The following is a 15,000-nucleotide window of genomic DNA, read 5'->3' as shown; positions in this document are numbered from 1 at the left end:
TAGTTGCCAACTGAGCCAGCTGTCCCTAAAGTGGAGTGTGTATGACAGTAGCTGGATGTGTAAAAGTTTGCTTCCATAATTGTATTCCAGAGTCATCCCACATCAGACTAGGGCAAATTGCATCGTCTCATTTCCTTATCTTTAAAGTGTGAATAGTAATAGTGTCTCCCACATAAATTGTGAGGATTCAGTGAGAAAGATAATGTATGGAAGGTGCTCTGCATGGTTCCTGGAACACAGCAGGTGTTCAAATGAATGATAGCTAATTTAACTTTTTGGTTTTCTTATTTTAAATCCTGTTGTTGTTGTTGTTGTTTTTTTACAAGTAATTCACAACATTCTTTTCAGGAAAATCTGAAAATATAGAATAGCAAAAAGAGAAAAATTATTTCAAATTACCCAGTATCTTATCACCCAGTTTTAGTCACTGTCAGCCTTTTGGTGAAATTCATGTAGCGTCTAGACTTTTTTCAATGCATATAAACATATGAATAAGTACATGTTAGAGAGAGAGAGATATTGATTTGTGTGTGTTTAAGTTATATATATATAATACATATATAATTTTTAAAATCACAGAAGTACCCATTACTTTTTATTATTTGTAACCTTCTCATCCCGGCATTTGTATAGGCACTGAGACTGCAGTGTTAAGTAGAACCTGACTCACAACGTGTCATTTTAGTCTTCCATGGATCCCAGCTCATACCTGTTACCAGATCTGAATTTCTCAGGGTGAATCTAGGAAACACCAGGCTCCAGAGATGCTCTGGGAAAGAAAGGTTTCTTGGTCAAATAAGTTAGAGAAATGCTACATATTCTCTTCTAGTCTTTGAGAATCACAGATGCTCATTTGTGATTAGATAAATATTAAATTAAATTAATATATATTAAATTAAATATGTGATTAAAAATGCAAAGGCTCTGAGAAGTCCTGTTGTAAAGCACCCTATTTCACTTTAACCCAAACTTTCCCAAATTTAAGTGAAATCTTCTTTTGCTTTTATTTTAAAAAATAATATACAGTAAAAATAACTTTTTTTTTTGGTGTACAGTTCTATAAAATTTCACACATACATAGGTTCGTGTAACCACCACCACAGTCAGGATACAGAACAGTTTCATCATACCCCAAAATGCCCTGGTGCTATCCCTTTATAGTCATATTCCTACTCCCCCAAGCTCTGGCAACCAATGACACGTTCTTCACCAATATAGTTTTCTTTTTTACAAGAAAGTCATATAAATGGAATTATACTGTCTTTGAGACTGGCTTCTTTCACTCGGGTAATACCTTTGAGACACATCCATGTTGGATGTATCAAGAGTTAGGTCTTTCTCATTGTTGAGTAGTATTCTATGGTATGGATGTCCCAGTTTGTTTATCCTGTTGAAGGACATCTGGGTGGTTTCCAGCCTTTGGTGATTATGAATGGAACTGCTATAAACATTCATGTACAGGTTTTTGTGTGAACATAAATTTTTACTTCTCTAAGGTGAATACCCAGGAATGGGATTGCTGGGTCATATGGTAAGTGGATGTAAGCAAATTCTTATTATCTGTGTAATACCTATTAAGATCCCACATAATTAGTATTTCACAGAATGTGCTATTAACACCCTACAGTCCTAGTATGTCACAGAACATACTTAGGAAATAAAGCTTTGGGAAGGCCTTGAATGATGTGACAATGCTGTATTTGAGAGTCAAATAGACCTCAAATCCATCTCCCCCATCCAAATTTTGCTTAGGTTCTGCCAGGACTCCCACCACATTCCCATTTGTTGAGGACCTACTGCCAGACATTTGTATCATGATCACATTTAGTTTAACCCTCACAACAGTCCTGTGATTTTGCAGATGAAGGAGCTGAGGACCAGAGAGGTTAAATGGCTAGCTTAGGTTCCCACAGCTGATAAGTAGCTGAGCTTTGAAGCCTTGTATCTTATCTCCAAGCCTAGTGCTTTTTTTGCTACCCCCTCTACATGTCTTTTTCTCCCTTTCTCTCTTGAAAGATGCTTTTTCTGGGTCTGCAGTCAGTTGTCTTAGACCAGGGCTGGCAAATAAAAAGCACAAATGCTGTCATTTCCCACTTCTGTGCTCTTGGCAGACATTGCTAGTTCAGTTCCATCTTCTCTTTGTTGCTCAGCCCTGGTGCAACTTTCTCCAGACAGCTATCAGTTGATTGGAATTAGCATTTGAGCTAATAACCACTTACTATTTTGTTCCTGGACTCTGTATTAGTTATCTATTGCTATGTAACAAAGTACCTCAAAACATAGTAAAATAGTAAACATATTTAATAGTACCTTAAAAAATAGTAAAAAAATAGTAAATAGTAAAAAAAATAGTACCTTAAAAATAGTAAACATCATTTATGATCTCGCACAATTTCTATGGATCCAGAATTCAGTTAGGGCAGGTAGAATGGCTGGCTCTACTCTGCCACGCCTGGCACATTCAGTTGGAAGACTTGAAGGCTGAGGCCGAAGTCATCTTACTTTTGTTCACTCACTTGTCTGGTGGTTGATTCTGGTTGTTGGCTGAGGACCTACCTGGGGCTGTTGTCTGAACATCCTCATGTGTCTTCTCCCTGTGACTTGGGCTTCCTCAAATTGTGGTGCCTTGCTTGGTTCTAAAGCCTAGAATGGAGGGAGGGAGAGAGAGAGAGAGAGTGAGAAAACATCCCTTTTATCACGTTCTGTTTCTTAGAAGTGAGTCACTAAATCTGTTCATTTTCAAGGGGCAGTAAATTAAACTCCATGTTTTAAAGGAAGGAGCGTCAACTAATTTGTGGACATATTTAAAAACCACCAGATGTTGTGCACATATTGGACATAGATGGTGTCTGTGTAACATTCTTTGCGTGGGCCTCATTTAGCACTATGAATAATTAAGTGTTGGAATTAAGTTTTTTTGGTGGTAACAGTTGGAGCTAACATTGTTCAGAGCCTTTTACCCAGCATGCCCACAGTGAATATTCACTGGTTGGAGACAGTACCTTGGAATCTAACCTCTCTGCCCTTCATTGGGTCTTTTTTTTTTAAATTTATATATTTTATTTACTTATTTTTAACTGTGTTGGGTCTTCGTTGCTGTGCGTGGCCTTTCTCTAGTTGTGGTGAGCAGGGGCTACTCTTCCTTGTGGTGCGCGGGCTTCTCATTGTGGTGGCTTCTCTTGTTGCGGAGCACGGGCTCTAGGCATGCGGACTTTATTAGTTGTGGGGTGCAGGCTCTAGAGTGCAGGCTCAGTAGTTGTGGCACACGGGCTTTGTTGCTCCGTGGCATGTGGGATCTTCCCGGACCAGGGCTCGAACCCGTGTCCCCTGCATTGGCAGGCGAATTCGTAACCACTGCGCCACCAGGGAAGTCCCTCTTCATTGGGTCTTAAAGACAACTTCCTTTATCAGTGTGAGAGGTTTGGCTAGAGACCCAGAGGTAGGACCTCTGACAGAAAAAGCTGAGGGGAAGTACATTTAGATCTTATTCTTTATGTAATTCCACAAAAGTGTTGTGCTTTCAGTGCATCTGTCCATATTTTCATTATTCAGTGCAAATTTTTATGCACAGTGAATTAGCAAGACTCTTTCAGACATTAACAGATAACCAGAAAAGGGAATTTACTGGTTCACTTAATTGAGAAGTTCAAGGGGATGAATTTATTAAGATTGGATCCAGGCCCTCAAAGAATGTTCATAGGATACAGTTTCTTTCTCTTGTCTGCCCCTGTATTTTAGCTCTATTTCCTACTCTATTTGCTTTATTCTCAGGCAGACTCTCCCTGGGAGGTGGTCCAAATGGACAGCACCATTACATTATACTGGCTTAGCAAGCCCAGTAGCCCAAGTTGCCTCTTTTCTTATCGCTCTAGAAAAGTGCCAAGGTTGACGCTTGCCTTAGTTCCTTTGGGCTGCAGTAATAAAATACCACAGACGGGTGGCTTACAAACAACAGAAATTTATTTCTCACAGTTCTGGAGGCTGGAGTCCAAGATCATGGTGCCGGCAGATTTGGTATGGTATCTGATTAGGCCCCACTTCCTGGTTCATAGATGTGTCCTGTTCATAGATGTGTCTTGCTGTGTCCTCACATGGTGGAAAGGGCAAGGGATCTGTTTTGTAAGAACACGAATCCCATTCACGAAGGCTCTACCCTCATGACCCAAACACCTCCCAAAGACCTCACCTGCTTATTCCGTCATATTTGGGGGTTAGGATTTCAACATATGAATTTGAGGGGGACACAAACATTCAGACCACAACAACACTGATTGGCCTACCTTGGGTCACGAACTCCCCCCAGAGCCAATCACTGTGAGGTATGTGGAATCCTGGCCTGGCCAGTAGGCAGTCAGTCCCTCTTGAACCCATGAGCTAAGGAAAGGATGGGATGGGCTTTGTTATCAGAAGCCGGCAAGCTAGACAAAGGCAGCAGACATTCACTGAGCACAGCGACATGCCTTTAGACCCCGAGGACTTTCTCTGATCTCTGCTCTCCCGTTCCTGTCCTGGCTTTCCACTCAGCCAGTCCTCACTTTCACAGTCATGTTCCTACTCAACTTGTGGGGTCTGAGTTTCCCAGGACAACTTAAAGGGCAAAAGCACCCGTTTATAGTCTAAGGTCTAGCTCTTACTATTGATGCCTTGATTTACTTCTGTGACTCCTACATTCCTGACTCCTGGCCAACTTAGGATTTGAGGGGCACAGGACGCTTTGGTTTTGGTCTTAATTTTCTGGACTCTTAACCTGCCTCTCATAGTCCCGAAGCAGTTACTACTTGACCTGTGGCCTTTGCTTGGGGCCTTTTGACTCCCTAGTTTCTGGTATTTACGAATCTGTTAACCCCTTACTTCCCTCGCATCCTGTCTCCTGGTTTATTTTATTACTTTGCCTTGTTACCACTACGCCTTGGCTTAATAGTATCTCATGGGCCAACTGATTTCCTAACATTGATCAGTATTCTGGTCTGTGCCTTCTCCATCAAAAGGCCTCCCTTTCTCCCTTTCTTCTTCTGGAGGACAAGCTGCGATAACAGTGGAATTAGCCTTGGATTCAGAACCAGAAGCCCTGAGTTCAAAACTTGGCATATGTGACTTTAGGCAGGGCTTTCTAGTCTGTCTGCACCCCAATCTTCTCACTTGTAAGAATAATATCTACCTCACAGGATTGCCTTGAAGATTAAACAGGAGAATGCAGATATGGCAAGATAATAATAGATAATAATTCTAAAATGCTAATGTGTGTGTGTATTTTAAATTAGTTTTTCTTCACCCTTCTATGGCTCTTTTGTTTATGCAGTCTTCCCCATTTAAGCAGGTAGGCCATTCTGTGCTCATTAATTCAGGGAAGGAAACGTCAGAGCAGAAAAAACAAATAAGAATCTTTTTTACTTTGGTTTCCAAGAGTCGAAAGCCCTTAGGGGAACACTGAGATCACTGGACATGGCCAGAATGAGTGGGGGCAAGAGCTTTGAAGAGAGATTCTCCCTCAGAGGAGCAGAGAATCCACTGTTCTGGGCAGAGGAGGGGAGGTAAGGGTGGGATGAAGACACACAGCGAGTCTGATAAAAGTAGAGCCCTGGGGAGCAGAAAGGACAGGGCTGGCCGACTCCAGGTTCCCAGTGTGGCCCAGAAATGGTGCTGGGCCGGAAAGGGTCATGCAGCCTGGGGTGAGGGATATGTCAGTGATGATCAGCGAGGATTGAAGCCTACGGGCCAAACAGGGTGATGGCGATTTCATCTGACAGCTGTGTGGATAGATGACAGCAAGGACCAGAATGCAAGCCCTGATCACAGCCCACCCACCCACCCCCACACACAGTGATTATCCATAAACACCCAGAGCCTAGAGGCATTCCCTGAAGGTGGGAGGAAGACTTTAAATTAGCCGAGGTTACATTTTTACCCCTCTGGTTGAATAGAGGCTAAGAATGAAGTTGAGTTATAAAAATATTTTTATATTTTGTGTATAACTGTGTGGTAGATTGAGAGCCATAACTACTACCCTAGAAAGCACTTAGCCTGTGTCTGTAGGTCGGTACCAGACTACTTTTACTGAATTTGAATCCAGATGTTATTGAGCCTTTGAATATAATGTCCTGCTTGATGTCTGAGGCCTGGTACAGCCACTCCCTACATCAGGGGTTCTCAAAGGGTGGTCACTTGTGAGAAACACACTTTCTCAGGCCCTGCCCCAGAACTGAATCAGAAACTCTTCCAGGTCATTTTGATGCATGCTAAAGTTTGAGAACAACTGCTCTACATCATTTCTGTTTTCTTTTCTCATTTACACTCTCAGTTTCTCAGACTTGTTCAAACATAGTCAAGTTACGGTTTGACACTTGACTAGCTTCAGCTTTGGGCCAGCCAGACATTTTATGCTTCTCATATGAGGACAGGAGAGCTTCTGATTTCCCCCAGAGTTTTCCTCATAAACATCCCAGTTTCATTTCCCTTCATGGAGGACCCAGTTTCTGGAAGGAAAATAGGGAGATGGGGAGAAGAGCCTTCAGTAAATCGGGAGAGGAAATCCCAGACCAACATGGTCTTAAACCTTTACCAAATATGCAAGGAGCCGGTGAACTTCAGAGGGAATGATTTTTGTGGCCAGGCAAAGTTCCTGGGGAAATTTATGACCTAAACATTTCCCTGTTTCTGGGTCAGGAAATGATAGCACACAGATGGAATTTACAAAGGGAGCCTGAATGTAGTGGCCCCACCCAGGCAGCTCAGCCAAAAGCCCCTTTCACTGGCTCTATTCAAGTATAATGAGTGCTCCCCAGGCTCTCCTGGCTGGCTGCTTTTTCTTTTTCTTCGACTGCTTTCACTTTTTCACAGAGCACTGCCGTGCATGTAGTCCACTTGGGACCGGGGTGAGCCTTGATTTGGCAGGAGAAAGGAAGAAGTACACAGTGGCCTACAAAATTGAATCTCTCTGCCTCCCTGGCCCCTTTCCTTGAATAATAGGCCTTTGTGCTTTGAAATGTAGGGAAGTCCCAGTTTCTCAGGCTTAAAAAAAAAACCCCAAACCTTCCTCCAACTTCTCCTGCCTTAAGATGCTTAGCAGGAAGTTGTTAAGGGGCAGAACAATTATTAAATCAAATGTTTCTTTAACAATTTTAGAAATCGCTAGGATAGCTGATTTCTAAACAAATACATTTGATGCATTCCTTCAGATGGACAAAAAATATTGACTCAATTAAAAAATCCAGCTTAAAAAAATCATATAGGACAAATTGCTGCATTAAAAAAGAAAAAAACAAACCTGTTTTTGGCTCTAGCCAGTGACCCACTTTCATAAAATATTTGACAGAACAAAATTGCATTACCAGAGAGGAGTCCAGACAACCTTTGGAATCTGTTGAAATGGGTTTTTGATAATAGATATTATTTAGGTCATCTCTGTTCTTCCTTCCTGAATTTTATCTTACTTTTTCAAAGAAGAATGTTAATAGCATCACATTGTTTTTTTTAAATCCTGGAAGCAAATTATATTGAAAAATCATTATCATCATTTAAGTCCCCATATGTTTCAATGGTTTATGTATATTTGAACATCTTTGATTTTCATTTCACCATAAAAGATGTGATTTCACCATTAATTTTGAATTTTGTAGAATGTAGCAAAAGGTATAAAACATTCTTTAATCAAGGACTTATTTCTTTGGCTGCGTTGCTGGAGGCCAGGCTCTGGAACTAAACTTGGAGTAAGAGGTTATTGTCTGCCCCTCCAGCAGCATTCCCCTTCTTTCCAGTTACAGCCCAGATTTGTGTTTTCTCCTCTAGGCTACTGGATCTCTGCGAGGCTCCACTCTCACAGAGTAGAGAACACTGGATCCCCCACCTGGCCAATCGAATTAGCAATCCCTTTCTCCCACCCAGCATGGGGAGGGGAAAAGGCACAGTGATTGGTTTAGGGATGGGCCATATGACCTAGCCATAGGCAATGAAATGCACCTGAGACTTTTCTGGGATTGGTGGTAGAGAGGCAGGCGCTGTCCTCCCTTTGATGCTAAGGTTTGGGAGAAGGTGGAGCTGGAGACACAGCAGCCAGTTTGACACCCTAAAGTGAGAGCCTGAAGCTATGGCAGAGGCTGGGGGCCTTTAAAGAACCTGAGGATGAATGAAGCAACCCTACTGAAGATAGAGCTAAGAAATGGAGAGAAACCCAATCCCGATGACATCATTGAGCCGTGTGCCTGAAGCCAGACCTACCAGTAGAATGTTTAGTTGTTCTAGTCAACAGATCTCCTTAGTGCTTAAGCCAGTTTTCTATTTTTAAACGTGGTCTTGCCAAGGCAGGTCTGGAGTCCAAAGGTACTGGGCATTTGCTAAGACAAGGCTCCAGGTGCTGGGAATGAGGCTGGAGTTTGGTTGTCAGAACTGGGCCCCAGTGCCACCCTGCTCCCCAACCGCCTGGCTCTTGCCTGGGCAGGGCAGGGGGTGACTCGATGCTGGTTTCTGCAGAGGGGTGCTGGATCGACTTAAGTCCTTGCCATCTCAGGTCAGGTCTGTTCTGGGAACTAGGAACAGGACCAGACTTGGAGGTAGGGGATCACATCCCTTCAGCTGTGGGGAGGGGAGGGGCAGCCTGGACACATATTGTGAGGGGCTATAGAACAGAAACTTCATGCTGTGTTACATCTCTTTCATTGCATGGGCTCTTTTTTCCTTCCTGCTCTGTGTGCCCACCAGAGCAAAGAGTGTCTTTACTTTGGGTTTCTGCCTTGAATATCTTCCCACCCTCTTGTGCTCTGCCTAACTTCCACAACCGGGTTAGACATCTCTCCTCAGTATTCCCGTAAGCTCTTTTATGTACAGAGCATCTCATTTTTCATATTATATTTTCATTCATTTATTCAACAACTATTACTGAGTGCCTGCCATGTTGTTCTAGGCACTGAAGGTACAGCAGTGAACAAGGCAAAAATACCTGCCTTCAAGGAGTTACAGTGTATTCTAATGGGTGGAGATAGGCAATAAAATAAGTAAATTATAAGTCTTTTAAAAGTGGATTTGTGCAAAGGGGAAAGAATAGGGAAAGAGAATAAGGACTGACAGGGAAAGGTGATAGTTTTTAGTAGACTGGTGAGGGGCGACTTCATTGAGAAGGTGGCATTTGAGTAGATTTGAAGGACATGAATGAACAAGCCATGTGGGTCTCTGGGGGAAATACTCTCCAGGTGAATGGAACAGCAAGTGCAAAGGCCCTGAGCTGGGGACTTGGTGTGTTTGAGGTACAGCAAGGCAGCCAGTGTGAGTGGAGTAGAGTAAGCTCCAGGGAGAGGAGTAGCAGTTGAAGTCATCACGGGGTTAACAGGGAAATAGGGATCAGAGGCTATTGTAATTATTTACTGCTGCATAAGGAACCACTCCAAAACTTAATGGCATAACACAATTTATTATTTCTCACGATTCTGTGGTTTGACCAGGCAATTATGCTGCTGGTCTCACCCTGCGGTCCCTCATGTGGCTGATAAAGCAGGACACTAGGATGGCTGGGCTGGGCCTCTCTCCCAGTGTGGTTTCTCACCATTCACTTGTTTTGCCCAACCTTCTTATGTGACAGCTGGGTCCCAAAAGGGAGCATTCCAAGGGGACCAGCCCCAATGTGCGAGTGCTTATCTAGCCTCTGCTTGCATCACATTTTCCAGTGTTCCATTGGCCAAAAACAAAGCAAGCCGTGTGGCCAAGCCCAGAGTCAGGATGGGAGTGACTCTATCCAAGAATGTGAATACCAGGATGCAGGAGTCATTGAGGGCCACCATAAAAATGCTCAGGGATCCTGGCTTCTAAACCCATTGTGACAGTGAGGCAAGGGTGTACATGATTGATGGGCTGTGGGGTTTGGCTAGAGTGGAGGAGAGAGGCCAGGTCAAGAATGTTGACCACGTTCCTGTGATCTAGTTGACTGGCTTTGTCCTTTGGTAGAGCCAAGGGGTCACCTGAGAAGACTGTAGTTCTCCATCATTTCCGTCAGCCTCCATTTTCTTAGATGTGAACAGTTGGCATCTTCTCAGTCATATTTAAGGTACCGTGTACACAGTTTCAAGACAAGCCTCCAGGATGAATCTCCAACTAGACTGCTTCCTTTTCAGCTGCACCTATGTATAAATTTTGGAGTTACCACTGACACTGTAAATAAAAGGAAATAAGATCTGGTGAATCCATTTGAATTCACCCAAATTTGAAAGGAATAGAGATAAAATTACAAGGAGCAGATAGCTACCAAAATGATTGTTCATTGATTCATACAACAAATATTTGCTGACCACCTGTCATGTGCCAGGCATGTGGTATCACAGGCATTAAAGACATTCTGGAGAGGACCCTGAAGTCTACTTATTGAGTCTCATTTAACAATTGGCTCTCTGTGATAACTGCTTCCTTTTTAATATGTTCATAAAAAGGTCTTTTAGGTGGTCTTCCCTGGACTGTCATCTTCCTTTTATCTCCTCGTTGTCCACAGCCTTTGGAATCATTTCAGTGCTTTTCTGATTATTTTGGTTTTCAAAGTAAAAATAACTTTATACATTTTCTTGTTTTTAAAATGATCTATGCTTGTTTAAAAATATCTGAACACACAGACGACTGGAAAGAAGAGCGTAAAAATCTCGCGAAATTCCACCATCCTGAGGGCACCACTGGTAACATTTTCATGAACAGCCTTCAGACATCCCTCAGTGAATATACGTACATGATGCAATAAACGGAGTTGGGCTGTAACCTGATTTTTTTAAATCCCATTTTGTGAGCTTCACATTTGTTGAGTCCCACAATGATGGATATTTAGGTTGTTTGCAATTTTTGTAACGGATTACATAATTTTTTGATTCTCTGATTTCAGCTTCACCCCTGGGGTTTTCCTGTTTTCTCTGGGACATATTTTTCTACTTTGCTGAAGATACTATCTTTGTAGGCTTTTTTTTTTTTTTTGTCTTGTCAGTTTTGATCATTGACATCTGTTTTGTTTAGGACCTCTAACAGGAGTTTCTAAGTGGTTTTCAAGTAATGTATGATAGACTTTTAAAGGCCTTATTCAATCTTTTCATTAAATGTAGCCTACATTTGATTGACTAAAACATCACCTCAATAGATGTGTGGTGGGTTCCTAGGCGGGCCATTTCCCTCTGTATTTTTGAGTTCAGTTCTGTGTAAACATGGTTACCAGGCTTGCTACCATTCCCTCCTTAAAGTGATTTCATACTATCAGCATTTCCAGCCCCAAAGACCCCTGGCTGACCTGGGTGTTCGGAGGTGAAACTCCCTCCAGAAGTTCTGTGCCCTGGCTGGCAGTGTGGGTGGCGTGTGAGGCAGGCAGCGATAGAAGCTAGCTGGGCCTAGGTGGGCTTCTGCTCCACTTCTTGACCCACCACATCCTGAGACTCAACTCTGGGCAGTGCCCTGCCACTGTAACCCTGTCACATCGCACACTAATCCTTTGTTATGTGACTGCCGCCCTACCCTGGGCTGTGAGTTTCTCAAGGGAGGGACCTTTCCCATTTGTCTGTGTCACCCAGGTATCCTGTGCAGTACCTGAGAAATAGTTGCTGAATGAATGAATGAGTGATTGACTGAGTGAATAAAGGCAAGAAAAAGAATCCTGATATTACACCCAAGCAATGTTTGGATGCTCAGTGCAGGGAAAGAGGAGGGAAGTGGGGAAGCCAAGTTACAGAGAAACACAGCCTTAAGTGTGTGGGCTTTGGAGTGGGAAAACCAGGACTGAAATCTGGGCCGGACAACCTACCAGCTGTGTGACCGCGGGCAAGTCACTCAACTTTTCTGCACTTAAGTCTCCTTATACATAAAAGGGGATTCATTCAAGTAACAGGTAGATTCAATAAGTATTTATTGAATGCATTGGGCTAGGCACTATTCTAGGTGCTGGGGAGTCAGCAGGGAACACAGTTTTCTGTGACAGCCATGGGATCACGCTGTTCAGAGCAACTTTAGGAGAGAAACTCTTAAGAGCTGAGAAGAAGCTAGCTTTAGCCTCCCTCCACTGCACCACCCTGTTCATGCTGAGGCTGCAATGAGGGTGTAGGCCACTGCAGCCTGGGCTCTTTTTGCCCAATCCTTCTGTCCCCCTCTCTCTCTGTGGGTGTCAGACCTGATCAGGGTCAGAGGCTTTCCTGCCTCCCCCTTCTCCTTCCCCTTTATCCTTCAGAGATGTGTCTCCCAATAAGCCTCTTGCATGTCTAATTCTGTCTTGCTGTCAGCTTCCTGGAAGGCCCAAACCAATATAGCTCTGTTCTCAAGAAGCTTACCTGATGGAAATCAAGTAGTCCATACCTCTGAAGGTTTTTGTGAGGATTAAATGAGATGAAATTTGACAAGGGCATAAGCTGAAGGCCAGCACCAAGTAAGAGCTCAGTCAAGGATACACATTGTTGTTTCTATTGTTATTATCCTCACTGATTTTATTACCCAGGTGAGCAGGTAGAGAATGATATCTTTCAGGTGTCAATTTCTTTGGTTGGTTCAACCCAGTGGACTGTACCTATATCCATGTGTCCTTCAGGGTGTATTCAGGAACAAGAGGCTAGAAACTGGAAGTGGGAAATCCTGGGAAGATGCTTTGTAGCCTTCAGAAAGTGAGGCTGGAGCTTCCAGAAGAATCTTCTGATTCTAGGAAGGTTGGAGTGTGGAAGGGAAGAAGTCTGAATGACCGTCTTTGAGGTCTGTCCTTGGCTGAGAATAGCACAGGCCACTCATTGAAGCTTGGAGGAAAGAGTGATGGGGCAGCAGAGTGTGGTGAACATGAGTACAGGAGTGTGGAGCCAGGCTGCCCACATGCAAATCCCAGCCCTGCCACTTACTACCTACCTCCCAGGCTTGCTATGAGATTTACAGTAATAAAGATAGAAAGCTCAGCACAGAGTAAGTGTCTGAAAACTGTTGGCCCCTCCCCCTGCCCGCCTCCCGCAACACTTTTATTCTATTATACTTGGAATAATTAACATTGTGTAACTCCTCTGGGTTGGAGAATTATGGTCAGGACCTGGGCTAGGGAGCCACTGTCCTAATCTCTGTGGATTATTGTGAAGGAGAGGAAGGCCCAGGGAACGAAAGGAGGGAGGGCATGTGGGCATGGAAGAGGAGTTGGGCTTTCACTGGGCAAATATTTATTGAGCAGCCGCCATATGCCAGCCCCTCTGCTGGGTGGTGGGTTTATGAAGGTGATTAGGACACAGGCACTGTTCCTAAGGGGCTCAGATACTAACTCGGAAGCCAGGGGTGGACAAACAGGTCTGTAAACAGTGTGCCGAGTCCCATGATGAGGCAACACACAAAACTTGGGGGCATGTGACCCTGGGTGGAATGGTTCTTGCCATTGCTCCCCTCCCAGACCAAGTGAAGCTCCTATGGCTCCTAGATTTTTCCACAGAGCAAACTCATCCCACGAGTACAGGATGAATGTCTCCCTTTTCTGCCAGACAGAGGATGCTGAGAGGACGTGGCCCATGAGCGCCCTGCTCCTGTTCTCCCCCAGGGCCTGGCGCAGGGCTCCGCACACGTAGGCAAATATTTGTTGACTGAGTGGTCTTCTGTCTCCCTGCTGTAAACGAGTATGACAACGTTGATCTCAGGGGTGGTTGTGTGGAGTCAATGGGGTCATGTTTATCAAATGTAAATCACCTTACAAATGTCATTATTGTAGACTTTTCTAATTGGTGTAGTCTCTTGTGGATTAATGTAGTAAGCTGTGCAGTCCTTCTGAACTTTCTTATGTGGTTATGTGGAGGATTAAGTAAATATTTATAATATTAGAACAGGGCCTATCATGTCATAAATGCTCAAAAAGTCTTGGCTAAATCAGTGGGTATAAAATTTCAGTTATGCAAGATGAATAAGTTCTAGACAACATAGCCCCTATAGTTAACAACACTGTGTTGTACAGTTGAAAACCTGTTTAGAGAATAGATCTCACCACAATTAAATTCTTCTTGTGGTAAGAAATTGTTCTTATCGCAATTAAATAAATTCCCCCAAACTGAAATCAAAACAAGCAAACAGGGCTTCCCTGGTGGCGCAGTGATTGAGAGTCCGCCTGCCGATGCAGGGGACATGGGTTCGTGCCCCGGTCCGGGAGGATCCCACATGCCGCGGAGTGGCTGGGCCCGTGAGCCATGGCCGCTGAGCCTGCACGTCCAGAGCCTGTGCTCCGCAACGGGAGAGGCCACAACAGTGAGAGGCCCGCGTACCGCAAAAAAAAAAACAACAAAACAACAGGCAAACAAAAAAACCCATGAAGGACAAAAATATATGTAGGAAAAATAGAGGCGACGTTATAACTTATTAGAGTGCCCAGAACAAATACATCACTTCCAAAATTTATCATTCACCTTGGTTTATAACCCATTACTATTTCAAAATAAAGTGGTGAAAAAATGTGGGGGGAAAAAGTCTTAGCTATTATAAATATTATCACCGTTGCTAGTTTTTTATGTGTTATTTTACTGATCAGAATTCTGAGATTCAGAGAGGTGAAGCACCTTGCCAGGGACCACACAGCTGAATGTGGGCAGAGCAGCCCCTAGGAACCAGGTTTTCTGAGTCCCGACCCAATGTTCTGGGACATTCTTGGAACTGCCCGCCAGGGGACGCTCTTCACCCGGGATAGGATCTGGCCAAGGATCCAGCAGCAGCCTTTTCTAACTAGAAGAACCTAGCATTCTAGAGCTAGCAGGGATTTTGATCATGTCTAAGCCCTTCTCTTAGAAGGACAGAAACAAAGCTCTGAGAATTATGTCTCTGGGCCCAGATTCACCCATGGTCACCAGGTGATGCTGGGATGGAGTCCCAGTTTCCCATTTCCAAATCTCATTTGCTTCCTGCCTCCTTGTGTCATCCCTTGCCCACGTCCCTGCAGCTACTTCTGGACTGTCCCTTGCAGAGCTAGGTGCTTCCCTGCTGGGCGTTTGCAGGGCTCAGCTGTCTGGGGGTAGAGAAGGTGTTTGGGAGCAGGGCAGGTGTTGTGGCAGGTTGGGGAGCCCT

At 43.9% G+C, this 15,000-nt stretch overlaps 1 long non-coding RNA gene across 1 annotated transcript in view; it reads left to right on the top strand.

Annotated features, from left to right (window-relative positions):
* The window catches only part of LOC149748314 (uncharacterized), an 86,844-nt gene that overhangs the window by 55,416 nt on the left and 16,428 nt on the right, over positions 1-15,000 (top strand). The gene's annotated exons all lie outside the window — the stretch shown is intronic.

Source organism: Delphinapterus leucas, chromosome 10 (genome assembly GCF_059928025.1).
Source record: "Delphinapterus leucas isolate spDelLeu-1000000601 "Yukka" chromosome 10, BTC_Dleu_Yukka2, whole genome shotgun sequence".
In the NCBI taxonomy this organism is placed as follows: domain Eukaryota; kingdom Metazoa; phylum Chordata; class Mammalia; order Artiodactyla; family Monodontidae; genus Delphinapterus; species Delphinapterus leucas.
The sequence above is the reverse complement of the archived record's forward strand: the minus strand, read 5'-3'. Positions and strand labels throughout refer to the sequence as shown.